This window comes from Trichechus manatus, unplaced genomic scaffold, assembly GCF_000243295.1.
Source record: "Trichechus manatus latirostris isolate Lorelei unplaced genomic scaffold, TriManLat1.0 scaffold00077, whole genome shotgun sequence".
Lineage (NCBI taxonomy): Eukaryota > Metazoa > Chordata > Mammalia > Sirenia > Trichechidae > Trichechus > Trichechus manatus.
Genome location: NW_004444013.1, coordinates 163890 through 174048, shown reverse-complemented (window position 1 = coordinate 174048; position 10159 = coordinate 163890). Strand labels below are relative to the sequence as shown.

Below are 10159 nucleotides of genomic sequence, written 5' to 3'. Positions count from 1 at the left end.
CTGGTAGAGAGGGGTGCCTCCAGGCACTTACCGGTGGAGCTACAGGCTTTGGAACACTTGCCCCAGCAGGGCAGATGTGGGTGTTGAGGCCTGAGGGCTGAGAGGCCACAGGAAACAGAAGCTGAAGAGACAAGAAACACAAGAAGCCAAGCTGCCTCAGTCTCAGAAGGTATGGCCAAGACCTCAGGGGTTTCAAAGGGTGAAGCCATAGCCTCTGGTGTTTCTAAGGGTGGAGATGCCACTCAGATGGACTGGGAGAATTGTGCCCCTAAAGCCAAGGGAACAGAGTTGCTGTCCCAGTGGGCCTGGAAGGTGGAGCTGAAGCCCAGGGCCGAGGGGCTTTCACTCAGAATCTGGAGACTGTGGCCAATACCTAGAGTCTGGAGGGCAGGGCCATTGTGTAAATTGTCTCAGAGAACAGAGGTTTATTTTCAAAGCCTTGAGGGCTAATGTAATGTGTTCTGCTGACCTGCTTGATGCCTGTTATCCCTTCTTTTCCTCTAGTTTCTCCCATTTGTAATGGAAAAGTCTAGCTTGTGCCTGTTCTGCCGTTGTACCTTTAGAAGTAGATAACTTATATTCTAGATTTCACAAATAAAGAGGAAGTTTTGGATTTTGGACTTGGAGTTAAGACTTGCTATGATATGACAGGATGAATATGTTTTGCGTGTTGCAAGGATGTGATTTTTGGGGGGCTAAAGGGTGGAATGTCATGGATTGAACTGTGTCCTCCCAAAAATGTGTGTATCAATTTGGCTAGACCATGATTCCCTGTGTTGTGTAGTTGTCCTCTATTCTGTGATTGTAATTTTACGTTAAGGATTAGGGTGGGATTGTAACACCACCCTTACCCAGGTCACATCCCTGATCCAATGTAAAGGGAGTTTCCCTGGGGTGCGGCCTGCACCACCTTTTATCTCTCAAGAGATAAAAGGAAAGGGAAGCAAGCAGAGAGTGGGGGGCCTCATACCACCAAGAAAGGAGTGCCAGGAGCAGAGCATGTCCTTTGGACCCGAGGTTCCTGCGTGGAGAAGCTCCCGATCCAGGGGAAGACTGATGATGATGAGGACCTTCCTCCAGAGCTGACAGACAGGTGAAGCTTCCCCTGGAGCTGACGCCCTGAATTTTGACTTGAAGCCTAGTAGACTGTGAGAAAATCAATTTCTCTTTGTGAAAGAGAAATGTGAAAGCCATCCACTTGTGGTATTCCTGTTAGAGCAGCACTAGATGACTAAGACAGGGGCACACAGAGATTCAGTGATGCAGTTATTGAGGGTGGTGTTATCTTACTCATGCCCAGTGTTGTTCTGCAAGCTTGGGGCTACGGGACCATAAAGTTCAGGTTGGTATACTTGATATGTGGGGCTCTGGTATCCTCTCTTGTTGCATTGTACATATGCTTCAGAGGTGATAGAGTGTGCCTGTGGGTATAGGCCCCATGTGGTACTGCAAGCAATAGTTAGAGAGCAAACAAAGAGTTCTTGGGAAATTTTTGGGTATCTTCCCTTTGTTGGTGCCCCTGTGCAGCAAATTTGGTTGGTCAGATTAGTCGGGATACATTTTGTCTCATTCCAATTGTCTGGGGTTGTAGCATTGGAATTAGTGATACTCTGGATGGTCTGTTGGGCAAAATCTTTATTGTAATTAGAGGAAATGAACTCTTGGTCAATGAGTTGTGAACAAATAGGGTGGGATCAGTTCTCAGCCCAGGAAATGTTAATCTCATATATGGGAGTAGATGAGAGATGGACCCAGAGGGAGACCCATCATGTGGGGTATCTGGTGATGTTTTTGGTAGGTGGGATACTTGGGTGTAATTGTTGCCCAGGATTGCTTCTACATTGTGTTTAGTTCTGGTGGGGCAGGGGGTGAAGCAGCCTAGCAATCTTGCAAGTGCAGACCATTTGAGGTACTTATGAGACAGTTATCTCGCCATTCCGGGGACTTTGTCTCTCTGAGAGAGACGCAGGGGATAAACAAACAGAATGTCTAAGAGGTGAGGGAATAAGACGGAAATTATATAAGGCTGCATGTGTGTGGCAGCATGCACAGGAGAGTAAGAGCCCAAAGCATGAATAGAATTATGAACAGAGCAGTCAGTAATTAAACCCAGCAGGAAGCAAGTACCAGTCATACAAAACCAGAAAATAATTATCAATAAGGCTAAAACAACATACGCAGCCACCAGGGGATGACAATCAACTGGCACAATTGTCTATGTTACTTGTTTCTTCTTAAACAACCAAGCTAAACCCTCTAAGGGCCAAATCTCCCAGTTATCACTGTCTTTCCAATTCTTACTGTTTTGTAGCGTCTGTTGGACGATATTGGGAGTGGGAGCCGGTTTGTGCGAGAGTGGTGGATCCATGCTCCCCTTCCAGTGATCTTGACTGCAGTAGGAGTTGACATCAACACCTCAAAAGGTTCCTTCCATTTTTCTGTCAGGTCTGCAGCGTTGCAGGTCTTGACATATATCCAGGTACCAGGCTTTGAAACGTGGAGAGGGACTTTGGGCTGTGGAAGAATCTGCCATGTCACATACCTGTGAAGAGAGTCAAGCATTCCCGCTGCAAAATACAAATATTGTTTAATAGTGAGTTGGCCTTGCTCATGCATATTCTCAACCTCTAGAATCTGCTCAGGATTCAAAGTATTGAAGCCCTCCCAAGTTATGGAGGAGGGGATGCCCATATACAAGCTCAAAGGACTTACCTTAAGTTTAGCTCAAGGTGCAACTCTAATCCTGAACAGAGCCAAGGGAAGGGCCTTAACCCAAGTAAATTTGGTCTCCATTTGGCCAAATGGGTTTTGATAGTCTGGTTCATCCTTTCTGCCTTTCCGCTAGATCAGAGTCTCCACGCACTGTGAAGATGCCACTTCATCCCCAGTTGTCAGGCTACAAGTTCTGTGACCTGAGGAGTAAAATATGTTCCATTGTCACTCCCGATGGTTTGTGGGAGGCCAAACCTGGGGATGATGTCTTCCAGTAGTCCTCTGGCAACTTCTGTGGCCTTTTCAGTCCTGCAAAGGAATGTTTCGACCCAGTTGGGAAAGGTGTCTACAAACACTAGTAGATACCTGTAGTTGCCTGGATCCCAGGGCATCTCAGTGAAGTCTATTTGCCAATCTTCTCCCAGAACATATCCTTGGTACTGGATCTGCTCTGGTGCTGCTGAGAAGGTCTTGAGATTGTTTTCCTGACAGATGACACATTGTTTAGTAACATCTCTGATAACAGCCTGCAAATTTTGGCTGACAAAGTGTCTCTTTACCCAATCATACATCGCTTCTCGCCCGTAGTGAGTGGTCTCATGTAGGTGCTTCAGGATGCCGGGGATCCCGTGTTGTGGAATTAACAGCCTCCCATCCCTGTGCAGAACCACTTATTCTTTTTCTGGAATGGCCACTGATCAGCCACATAAAGCTGCTTTTCACTGTAACCAGGGTCTTCCATGGCTGGTGGCAAAATAAGACGTGGAAAGAAGGCAGCAACTACAACTGGGGCCATTGTTCTGGCAGCCTGCTTGGCCTCTAAGTCAGCCTTTTGGTTGCCCTTGGCCACTGCTTTACCTTCCTGCTGATGTCCTTTGCAGTGTACCATGGCCAGGGTGGCAGGGAGTAGCACCATCTCAAGGAGTTGTAAAATCTGTTGGCTGTGTTTAACCTCTTTGCCGGCCGAGTTTAGAGTCCTGTCTCCACAAGTCCCTGTGTACATAGAGAACCCTAAAAACATACCTTGAGTCTGTATAAATGGTCACTCGCTTGGACTTGGCCAGCCACAAAGCCTGAATCATCGTGACCAGTTTGACCTTTTGGGCCGAGGTTCCACTGGGGAGAGCGTTTGCTTCGAGGACCTTGGTGAGGCTGACAATTGCATAGCCCACCCTCTGTTGGCCACCCTCTATGAAGCTACTTCCATCTGTGAAGAACTCTAAGTCAGCATCTGCTAGAGGCTGATTTTGTAGGTCTGGGTGGCTGGCATAGACCAGGTCCACAGTCTGAACACAGTCATGATGGATGGGGTCTCCCAGAAGCAGAGTGGGGAGAAGGGTGGCTGGATTTAGAGCGACAGCAGACTGGACCAACACATTGGTATTATCAACCAGAGCAGACTAGTATTGAGTTATTCGACTCTGGGATAGCCAATGACTTTGTTCCAGTATAGTGAGCACAAATGAGGGGTTTCAAATCGAATGGTTTGGCCCGAGGTTAGCTTTTGGGCTCCCTTCAGGATCTTTACAGTGGCTGCTACAGCTTTAAGGCACGCTGGCCACCCACAGGTGACTGGGTCCATAGTCTTCGAGAATTAAGCCACTGGCCGTCTTCAGGAGCCCAGATTTTGGGTCAAAACCCCTACATCTACACCCTGATGTTCATGTACAAAAAGATCAAAAGGTTTATGCAAGTCTGGGAGCCCTAATGCTGGGGCTTCTAGTAGGGCTTTTATAACCTGTTCAAGTGCTGTTTGTTCTTGTTTAGTCCAAAGAAACAAGTCTGTCTCTTTTCCTTTTGGGAAGGCACACAGGAGCTTGGTAAGTAGCCCAAGATTAGGGATCCATATCCTGCAGAAGCCTACCATCCCCAGAAACCCTTGGAGCTGTTTCCAGTTCCCTAGGGGTGCTAGCCTACATATAGCTTCTTTCCTGTCTGGATGGAGCTCCCACTTTCCCTTACTAATGATAAGCCCCAAATAGGTGACCTTCTGCTGGGCCATCTAGGCCTTTTCTTTCTACACCCTATACCCAGCCTCTGCCCAAAAGTTTAATGCAGTCACAATGTTCTCTGCACAGCTAAACTCATCAGAGCTGGCAATCAGTAAGTCATCCACATATTGCAACAGGGTGCCATCTGTCAGTGTCAGCCTTTGGAACCTTCGGGCTAGGGTGGTTCCAAACACAGTGGGAGTGTTTTTAAAGCCCTGAGGTAGAACCTGCCAGCAATATTGTTGTTTTTGTCTAGTATCTGGGTCTTCCAATTCAAAGGCAAAAATCTCTTGGCTACTGGGTCCCAAGGCACACAGAAGAAAGCATCTTTTAAATCTAAGACCAAGAAAAATTTCTAAGCACGTGATAGTGTCGAGAGCAAGGCAAAAGGATTAGCCATGGTGGGATGTACTGTTACCTGGTTGATGGCCTGCAGGTCTTGGACAAATTGATAGGAGCCATCCTTCTTCTTCATAGGCAGGATTGGAGTGTTGAAAGCACATGTGCAGAACCTTAAAGAGTCCAAACTCTAAGTATCTCTGTACTAAACGCAGTACTGCCAACTGAGCCTCTTGTCCTATTGGGTATTGTGTCAGCCTAGGCGGGATTATTCCTGGAAGTAGCTCAACCTTCACTGGAACTGCACTGTGTGCCGGCATTGGGTGGCCCATACTAGCGGGTTAATCTTTGTCATCACAGCTTGGCAGGGAAAGCGGATTGTTTCTTGTCCCTGGGTTTGCAGAGTGGAACACAACAGTAAGTGTGACTTCCATCCCTGTTCTACTGGAACTTGAACACACATCTGTCTTCAGCTGAAGTGTATTCCAGCTTGTGATTTATTTAATTAATTCTCGGCCCAACAAGGGGACAGGGCAATCAGGCTTGTACAGGAAAGAGGGGGTCAAAGTTTTCACTTTTCCAGGGAAGGAGCAGGTGAGGGGTTGAAGGAATGAGTGGGTATCTTCTTTACCTGCTACTCCAACTACTGAGATCTTATGCCTGGACAAGGGTCTGACTGGTTTGGTAAGGACCAAGTGTGTAGTTCCAGTATCAACAAAAAATTGAGTAGGTTTTCCCTCCATGTTTATTATAACCAGAGGTTCAGGGGGAAGTCCTGCCCCTAGTCTGCCCTAGTCAGAGTCCTCTTCTAGGGTTAGGGCTAGCATTTGAGCTGCCTAGTCTTTTTCTTGGGATACGCTCTCTTCCAGTGGCCCTCCTCTTTACAACAGGCACGCTGGTTTCTTCCCGGTGGGGGCGGAAGTCGGGCCTCACTAGGGCCAGTAGGTTTCTTCCCTTCTGAGGGCCTAGCCTGTATTGCTGCTACTAGCAGGGCAACCTGACGCTTCCTGTCTTTATCCTCTCTGTTATTATAGGCCTTAAATGCCATTTCAACCAGGTATCTGATGCTCATGGTCCCAGCCCCAGCTATCTTATGGAGCTTTTTCGCAAAGTCCGGGGTGCACTGTCCTATAAAAATACTATTGACCATCCGAGTGTTTGCTGGATCCTCTGGATCCTGATCAGTGTACTGTCTAAAAGCTTTATAAATCCTTTCAAGGAAAGCTGAAGGATCCTCATTTGTGTGCTGTTTAATCTCATACACCTTATTCCAATTTAAGAGCTTAGGTACTCCATTTTTAAGACCCACTAAGAGACAGTCCTGATAACGGGTGAGCATATCATACTCTGCCATTTTGACTGTGATCCCAGCAGGGGTCTCAAAGGGGGAAGATGTCATCAACTTCATCTCCTGCCAGCTGAACGTCATATTGTCTCTGGGCTTCCTCTCGGGCCCTGTCTAGGACTATCTGCCTCTCCTCCAGGGAAAGGGAGGTGCTTAAGAGAGACTGAGTCTGCCCAAGTGGGATCAAAGGAATTAATTGTGATAGACAGCTAATACATTTTTACCAGATCCTCTCGATATCACAGCATGTAGTTCTTCCAGTTAATAAGGTCCGCTGTACTAAAGGGAACATGAACCCGAACTACACCCCCATCTGCCAGTGGGGTTTGGCAGAGGGGATACTGGCCAGAGGCTGGCCCTCTCTGTTAGCTCTGTCCCGGCCCCTCAGCACCTTGGGTCAAATCTGTCCCTTGATAGGCCATCCCCCCGTTGTATGTGGTGGTGACAAAGGAAGATTCCCAGGACATCTGGGCAGCCCTATCTTCTTGTCTGGCTCCCCACTTTTCCCTTGGTCAGGTTCTGGGAAGGGGCAGTCATCAAGGAGAGGGGTGTAAGGTAGAGGCTGTGGTGGCCCCAGAGAATCAAAAGGATCATCCACCACTAGCACTGGTGGCAGCACGGCGGGCCCTTTTTTTTCCTGTTGGACACAAATTTTATAAGCCTTTTGAGTTTTCTCATCATTATATAATGACACAAAAGCTTCTACATAATGTTTTTCATCCCACTTACCATTCCTTGTGCAATGTAAATCTAGCTGAAGGATGGTGTTATGGTTCAGTGATCCGTTCATGGAACACTTTTCTTGGTCCCCCTGATGATACTGGGGCCAAGCAGTATTATACAAGAAAATTAATTTCTTCTTTTTCATACAATCATAGCCAAATTTATCCCACTTCTTTAAAATATACCCTAAGGGTGAACACTCAGGAATGCTTTTAGTATTACCCATGTTTCTTATTGCTACACACTCACGCAACAACAAACAAAACAACACTGGTGTTCCAGATATGTTCAGACAGAAGGACGCTCCCTCGATCCAGAGGGGCGCTCATGAGATGGCAGGGGTCTAGTCCTATCTACCATGGACCACCTCATGGACCTGCCAGGATTCAAATCCACCAGAAATAGCACTTACCTGATTACTGCAGATTTCTTCCCTTGCTTTCTGGAGTTGCCATTGGGTTCATAGCATGTCTACCCAGAGTCTGAAGAGGGGCCCAGACAGAACAAGCAGTCCCATTGCCAGCTGCTGAGGTTCTCATCAGGTCAGGACTGGTGCACCCTGAACACTGAGCAGTTGCCTCCTGTCTGGCTCGCCCAAATATGTTACCAGACCTCCAGGTTCCGCTCGGCACAGCACTAAGGCACAGTCTGGTTGAAAACGAAAGAAGAAAGTTTTATTTGGTTGGCCAAGCAAAGGAGCACACCGGGACCTGCATTGCCAAGATAGCTCCCCTAGGCAGGCACAGGGGTTTATATGGGGAGGAAAGCAGAGTAGGGGGCTCTTCGTCAGGGTGTGTTCAGGAATGTGGTATATCAGGATTGGTGGACAACTTCTATGATGATATTGTTGTCATCAGGTCAACGCAGCCACAATGAGATTCAGGTTCACAAAATGGCCACGGTGATAGGACAATGGCGGCTTAGCTCTTCCCAGCCCCCCCCCCCCCGCCCCATGTCAGTGAAATCTCTGTGGTAAGACACTGGGAGGACAAGTTGAGGCTCTTTGCGCATGTGTGCGTTGTTCTGTGCCTGTACGGGCACCTCCGACTGGTTTTGTCTGGTATTTGCCCTCAGTTCCTTATTTTTCATTCCGGCAGCTTCTCCTGGAACTAGAATGAGGAAGTCAGAATGTCTAGTCTAGCCCTACTCGGCCATTGTCTAGCAGTTGCCCATCTCATTGGTGTTCAGGGTTTTAATTAGGTGGTAAGTCACATTAGGCATGCAGTCCTCATGTGACTGATCTAAGCTACCCAGATCCCCCAAAAGCAAAAACAGACCTTCACCATAAATTACATTGTCCGCATAAACTATCTTGTCAAACAGCACGGCACAAGGCTTCAAGCACACAAAAACACTCTTATCAGAATATTCCAAGGGCTCAGAGCTCATCTCCCAGGGGCAGGCCAAACACCACTCCTGAAGGCAAGCCTTTCTTCAGAAATTACAGCATGTTAGCAACCCAGGCCTGCTGGGTTAACCTTTTCCTGGACATCCGTCAAGGAGCAAGCAGCATGTCAGGCCAAGCATAAGATAAACAAAAAGGTCCATAAGGCCTGCCCATAGGTATTACAGTCTAGCATGGAAGACAATTTTAAATAAATAATGAAATTTCTGGACATCTGAGAGCCTGTAAATGAAAAGACCTAACCTGAGGGACAGGTTAGATGGCTTCTAAGTGAAAGATATTTAAAATAAGATTCATAGATTTGGTAGAATTTTGCTACTAGCATGGTTGGGCCTGGTTGATGGCATGGGGAAAGGTCTGAGAGACTACTGCAAGTGGGAAATGTGTGTGTAAATCCGAGTCAGCAGAGAATCCGGTATCATCCACGACCTGTGAAAGGGGTGGCTCAAGCACAGAAAACAAAGGCGTGTGGTGGGTGCCAAATTGGAGTGGGTGGTGGGATTTTACAGCCAATAACTGATACCCACAGTGAAAACAATTTCACCCTGTGTTCACTGGAATAGCCCAGAATCGCCAGGTCAGCGAGAACAATTCGCGATGCTGGCGCCAGAGTTTCCATGACCCAAACAACAGAGAGGATTTTCATTCTGGAGAAAAGACACAAATGCTCTGCAGGCTTTTAAAGAGTGTAGGTAAGAAGCCCTGGTGGCGCAGTGGTTAAAGCGATCGGCTAGTAACCAAAAGGTCGGCAGATGGACCCACCAGACGCTCCCGAAGAGAAAGATGTGGAAGCCTGCTTCTGTAAGGATTACACCCTTGGAAACCCTATGGGGCAGTTCTACTCTGTCCTATAGGTTCACTCCGAGTCGGAATCGACTCCACGGCAACTGGTAAAGTGTAAAGCACAGCAGATGGAAAGCATCAGCTGAATGCACTCTGACCACACTCCCTGTCCCGCCTCTTCCGCGAGGGACCAACGCTCCGGGGGGCCCATGCCTCAGAGGCCCTGACTAGCGCCGGCTGAGCCAGGCAGGCTCTATGAGGGGCTGCAGAGCTTCCACGGGAGGAAGGAGCAGCCAAGAATGCGCACCGCCGGGCCTGGGACGGTGCCCTCTGCCCCGCACCTGCCCCTTCAGACCCTCCGGCTCCCTCACGGCTCCACGTGGACTGGGCAGACGCGGAGATCTGCAAAAACTTACCTCAGCCAGGACTGGAAATGCAAGTTAAATGGCCGCCGGCTGGCGGACACGCACTTTCATTTCCTGTACCACCTGCGAACGTACTGGAGGTTGGGGAGACAGGTTCCTGTGGCAGCTTATTCCAGCTGGGAATGCTAAGAGCTATTTCCCTGCCTTAGAGACGCAGTTCGGCCCTAGGTGGGGACCAGGCTGGCGGCGGCTGCAACTAAAATGGAAGGCGGGGATGCGGGCGGGACCAGATGTGGTGGGCGGAGCTAGTTGCAGAGGTGGGCAGTAGGGTTCATTTTCCTCCAGTGAATGCTTCCATTGTATAAAAAACCCTGTTCTTGTGGTTAGGTGCCATCGAGTCAGTTGCGACTTGTAGTGACCCTATGCACAACAGAACTAAACACTGCCCGGTCCTGCGCCATGCTCACAATCTTTATGTTTGAGACCATTGTTGCAG

General features: G+C 48.3%; 1 long non-coding RNA gene across 2 annotated transcripts; it reads right to left on the bottom strand.

Moving 5' to 3' along the window:
- Nucleotides 1–1208: 1208 nt before the first annotated feature.
- Nucleotides 1209–9829, bottom strand: LOC111821326 (uncharacterized). Of its 2 annotated transcripts, XR_002824766.1 has the most exons (4): nt 9715–9829; nt 7523–7758; nt 2713–2912; nt 1209–2542 (listed from the first exon to the last, which is right to left on the bottom strand). It is a non-coding gene; the product is annotated as an uncharacterized LOC111821326 (long non-coding RNA). The 2 variants fall into 2 exon arrangements; XR_002824767.1 differs by lacking the exons at nt 7523–7758; nt 9715–9829 and adding an exon at nt 3079–6796.
- Nucleotides 9830–10159: the final 330 nt, after the last annotated feature.